The sequence below is a fragment of the Cyprinodon tularosa genome, unplaced genomic scaffold (genome assembly GCF_016077235.1).
Source record: "Cyprinodon tularosa strain WSP-4 unplaced genomic scaffold, ASM1607723v1 ctg999, whole genome shotgun sequence".
NCBI classification, from domain to species: Eukaryota; Metazoa; Chordata; class Actinopteri; order Cyprinodontiformes; family Cyprinodontidae; genus Cyprinodon; species Cyprinodon tularosa.
The window spans coordinates 142,355-148,447 of record NW_024039783.1 but is presented as its reverse complement, the minus strand read 5'-3'; positions in this window follow the sequence as shown (position 1 = coordinate 148,447).

Genomic DNA, 6,093 nt, shown 5'->3' with positions numbered 1-6,093 from the left:
CTGCATTGATTTGTTAAGCTTCTATTGAAGCTTTGTGAAATCTGAAGGATTTATTTTCAAAAACAAGAAGCCAGAGCTTTAGGTAACCATGACAACTAAGCTTTCAGGTCATAATTGTGATTAGTGTAGCTGTTTGGTGTCATGTGACCATCTTTGGCTAAAGGTGTAACAAGATCAGAATTTATTTGTGTAATATAAAAGCAATCATAGCTCAAAATGTTAAAATTACAAATATTAGACGTTTTACATGTTTTATGTGATGATTGCACTGCAAAAAATCAGAATCTAGATAAGTCATTTTTTTCTTAAAGTAAGTGCATTTGGTCTTGAATTGAGGAAGTAAAAAAAACATTTTGCCAATGGAACAAGATAATTTACACTTAAAATAAGGAAACACAATTGCATCGTCTTATTTCAAGTGCATTTTATCTAATTATCTTATTTTAAGAGTAAAATTGCTCATTCCGTTGGCAAACCATCTCATTTACCTGCTCAAATTAAGGGTAAATACACTCAATTTAAGACGTGTTTTACTAATTTTTAGATAGTTTTTGCAGTGTGTGTAGGCTAGTTAATGCAAACTGTTTTTATGTATATATGAAGAAAACAATTATATATAATAAAAATAAATTAAATAATAAATAAAGGTACACAGTAAGAAAATCCAATGAAAAGGATCTAAAAAAACAACCATTAATGTTTGAAATCTAGATTCTATATTGGTTTAATGTCCTTTATTTTACACATTTCCATTAAAGCAAATAATGTTTGTGATGATAAAATGTGAAAGGATCAAAGATATTCCTACTTTAAAAAAGCACGTGATATTATATACAAATTCCCACACATTCTCTGTAAACCTTAATGAAAAGATTAGTTTTATTTTTTTTTCTCTGTTTATAAATCCTAGTGTTTTAATCCTGCTGTTTAAAATTCTGCTCCACAACTTCTGTTGTTTCAAAGCCTTTAAGACGTTTCACTGCCGAACCCTGTTCCTCTGAGGAAAGCTAAACTAGTTTTGTTTTTACAAGTACTAAGACAAATACTTTTTGATTTTGCTCCTTCTACTTCACATCCAGACACGATTTCTTTTATCTTTCACTTTGCAAGTATCAATAAAAAAAACACTCAATGCAAAAAGCCTTTGTTTTTTGCATTCCTGGCAGGACGTCTGTCACATGGGCTCCGTCTCATTGTGAACGGACAGAGATTTTCTTGTTGTGATGAAAACAGCCAACAGATTTCCCAGTGTTTTCGTCTGGAAGCTGACGGGACAACAAGGGCTTTCTCTGTTGTGAGGAGACACAACAGCTGTAGGAGGTGTGAGGCATGAGGGAGCATTTTTTCTCTTTGGAAAGACGGTCCGATGTCCTCAATGCGCAGATTTTCTCCACCTGCTCCTCCCCTCCCTCCCTCACTCCCATACCATGGCGGACCTCTCTTCTTCTTGCTCCAAATACGGCAGAGGTGTTGGCTGGTTGTCATGGCAACTCCTTCTGAGAAGCAGTGAGGCTATGATGGGGGAGGGATGGAGCTTTGTCGCATGAAATAATCTGTAGAGCACAGAACATTCTACAGATTAGACGGCAGGTTTGTTGTTGATCTGCGCCATCATTTCATCATAGAAAAGCTTGATTAGCTTCACCCACTAGATCTAATGAACTCAGATGCTCATGGGCTCATTGGGATTCTAGATCACGTCTTTCTATTTCTGTCACTTCTGTCTCAGCTCTATGGTTTACTGTAAACAGCAGCAGGTTTGAAAGAACGGCATCATGGGACTGAAGGATTTCCACGGCAACGACAGAAACAGGCTCTCCGACTGTTTGGTGTGGTTTCCTTCATAGAGGCGGGTGCTTTTGGCACCAATGTTAGCTATGGCTTCACTAAATGTAAACATTTTCACACACTTTTTCTTTTCCTCAGTATTTTTTGACAGGTTTCCTTTTAGCTTTAAACTTTAGTCAAATTTTGGTATTTATTTGTTTAAATATAAATTATAAAAGGTTTCCTGTGCTGAAAAACAAATTATCATTTAGGTTGATTCCCTTTGAAGAGTTTTTTTTTTTTTTTTTTTACTTTAATATTTCAGATCAGACACATTGTGAAATCTTCTTCTCTCTCTTGGATTAAGATTGTTTATCAGAGTAAAAAGCAATCATAAAGGTCATTGTTCTCTGGCTAAATGATTAAACAGCGAAGGCCGGATCACTGCAGGACAAATAGAGCCTGGTTTACAACATAAAGCAGATCATAAAAAATAATAAAGAGCAGACCAGAGGAGGGGGGGTGTTACTGTACCAATATTTGCTCCAAGGGATCCTCACAGAAGACTCATCCAGGAGATTATAAAGAACCAGGCCAGCATCTAAAGTAGCATTCAGCTCGTCTGTTAACGTTGGTGCAATAATTTAGCAATCAGAAAAATTGGGTAGAAATCCCATCCATGTGAGTTCCTTGGTGAAAATCACTGCTGCCCTGAAACAAGACAAAGGCCCAGATCACATTAAATGAATCTCATTATTTGTATGAACCAAATTAAAATAAATATATATTTAGATGAATGAAATAAAGCCCATTAACAAACAACAATAAATGTAATACCTGGATCATGTTTGGCCTTCTATCCCTACATAAAGTTTGTTTCTCGTTCCAGTCTAGAATAATAACTATATTTGGAGCAAAAAGGAATAAAAACGTTTAATAATAAGCAAGAGATAGACTGGAAGCTGTAAATAATGTATTGTCAGGGATCGCCATCTGCTGGCTACATATTTAATGACCAAAGATACAAATAAAAAGCTTTCAAGAATCAAGCCTAGGTTCCACTTGCACGTCTTTAATAGTGATTTCTTAAGATAATTTTCAGGCTTTCATGTTTGTTTTGGCCTTTAAACAAAAGAAAATAAAGGCAAAAAACCGCTCTGAGTCTCACACAATTACTACAATTCTGGATGATAACTTCCTTAGACTTCATTTTCTCAGTTTTATAATTAATCATAACAGTTTCACATTTAGCTTTGCATCGTCTTGAAAAACCATTTATTTTGGTTTGTGGTGAACAACAAATTTCAGAAAAAGAAATGTTATGTATAAATAATTATTAGATAGATTTTATTTTTATTTTGTTTTAAATACCAACAGGCCATAACGAAAATAAGCTTAAATGAAACAAAACTTACTAGTCTATTTATAAAATGTAAGGAGTAGAAAGTAGAGATAATTGCAAAAAAATATATATAATAATAATAAATAAATAAGGAGTAGAAGTAAAAAGTTGTCTAAAACATAATTATTCCAGTAAAGTATTGCCAACATTTCTACTTAAGTAAGGTAACGAAGTATTTGTACTCCGTTACTTGACGCCTCTGATTTTAAACAAAGTAGAACAATCAAATCAGGAGCGTGGCGGTACTGCAGGATGGGTTGTGAATTTTTAAGCATCCCTTCATCAGCTGTTGACCACAGCCCAGTCCTTTTTCTCAGGTAAGAACCCTCTGACGTCACTTTGTCAGGAAAGACCCGACCTGAGTGCCCAGAGGCTCTCATGTGCCAAATACAGACATTCACTGGGAAGATCCCCTGATATTTAATTCTTTTTTCTCAAAGCTGCAGTTATCTGCACTGCTTGTTTAGTCTTTCCTACCATATATTTTTTTCTTCAACTAATTTTACCATGAATGTGTTTTAGATCCATCTTCTTCAGCAATCGCCTCTGGTGGGTTTACCCTATTGTGGAGGATCTCAATGCCTGATTCGGACTGAGAAACCAGCATTTGAAGGTTTAATACAGCTGATTAGGATGTACTTACAATATATAGAATTCTAACAATGTTATGCATTTCAACTATAAAAAATAAATGCTCCGGTTCTAGTTACTAAACTAATGGAAAAGCTCATATGTGCATGTTCAACCTCTTCGCAAAATGTTTTACCCTCATTTTCCAGTGTTATCTCATGCTGTTGAAATGTATGCTTTAAAGTTTGATTATATTTTTTTATGTATCTGGGGGTTTTGTATACATTAAAAATGCTTTAAAAATAAAATACTGAACATTTTCCTATGCTCTCATTGTTATAGATTCCCTTGTTGTGGCAGAGAGTAAATGGTTATGAGTTGCTTTTAGCCAAAGGATCCATTCATACCACAGTAGGATAAAATCAGCATGAACTAGGTAAAAAAAAAAAAAAAAAAACGAGTAAAATCTAGGGCTGCAATTAACAAATTTTTGGCTAATCGATTAAATATGTTTATTATTTTTTTGATTAATCGATTAAAAATCGGATAGCTAAAGATTCTTTGAAGAACTAAAATCAGGTGAAACTCAAGGTTTTCCACTTGAGGAGTTCTGGATAGAGCATTTTGACAGACGGAAATGTTTTTTTTTATTTTTTTTTTTTATATTAAATGCCAAATATTTACATACCGGTATGTTTTTACAATCTTGGTAGAGTTAATGCTCTAAGTGGGTCGCTCTGTCAGCTAAAGGCATGTTTTAGTCTCTATACTCCGGCTAACAATGAATCGATTATTAAATTAGTGGATGATTATTTCAATGTTCGATTATTCACAATTAATCTGATTAATTGTTTCAGTCCTAGTTAATTCTTCCCCTAATGGGTAAGGTTTGTCCCAATCTGTGTCATAAAACAGGATATAGCAGCACAACATATTGACTAAAAAGGATAAACATGTAAATAACTGAATGCAAACTATGAGATGTTGGAGCCACTTTATTTAACAAAAAAAAAAAGCAACCATGTTGTCAAGCTGAGATATTAACAATTACCCCTTAAGTACGGCTTATTTCTTTCATGTTGTAAGATTCAGCATCTTATGCATAAAAGACATCAGGCTTTTAAAAAAAGGATGAGAGAGAACGAATGTCATTCAGTAACACTCCTGTTTATGTACTGGTAATCATATCATGGGGGGGTGAGAAAACAATCTACACAGTGGCCATTAATTTTTGAAAAAGGTTCCTTATCAGCAATATCTCTTGTACACTAAGTCCCAGCTGCTTTGTTTTTCCACTCCTCCTACATGGAACAGAGGCTGCAGAGACCAGCTAATCAGAAATATTGCCTGAGGTTTAACATAGGGGTGTCTGCAGCATGGGGGTGCTCCTTCTAACTGCAGAAATGAACACAGTTTTAGATAAAAGGAATTAAATGGCTTTTTTAAGAAGGTTTCTCCAAGTACTTTTGTACCATTTTAATTGAAACTCCCAATTATAATTATATTGATGATAAAATATATTTTTTTCCTCAGGTCCCACACTGGGCCCGATTTCTTTTTTAAGTCCATAAATCAAATATTTTTTAGTTCTAGAAATTCTATTCTTTCTTTTAAAAAAGGCACTTTCTTTGTTCTATACAGAAATAAAATAGTTTTACTTTAACCATAAGACTGAAATGTTGGAACCTATTAAACTGCTGAACTGTTGAAAAACCTCTAAATAGTGTCACAGACTCTGCATCACACTGATAACACCAAACTACAAATGCTGCATTTTTGCATCATAAATATTAATGCTCTGAACTTCCATATCAATGCGTTTTTGCATCATTTTTTTCTCCCACACTGTTTACATTTGATCACTGCTGCACTTTATGGAATGGAAATGTCATGAAAGCTGTATAAAAAACGAAATTTTGTTTTGTATACGCTCAACAATAAAAGTTGTCTAAATCTAAGTCTAATTTTAGCCCTTCTTGAACTTTTAGATATTTTTTCTGTTTGCTTCTGTGTTTCTGTAATTAGAAAATGATTTAACATCTTATTTTGTTTGAGAATTTATAAAAAAGTTTTAAGGATAAATGGATTTTGTATCACGGAATAAATTTTTTTATGATTTTTTACTAATGAAAATCCAACAATTATCCCATGTCTCATAGTTAGAATCCTGAGTTAATAGAAACAGAGCAATGCCCCAGGTTTTAACAAATGTCCAGAACTCTGTCTCTAACAGCTTAAGACTGAAGTCTCCTATAAAAGGACAGGGTGCAGAGGAGATCCTTAGGAAGGCGCACAAACAAGCTGCTTAGTGAAAGAATAAGACAGACTCCCTTCACAATTGAAGCTCTCTCTCA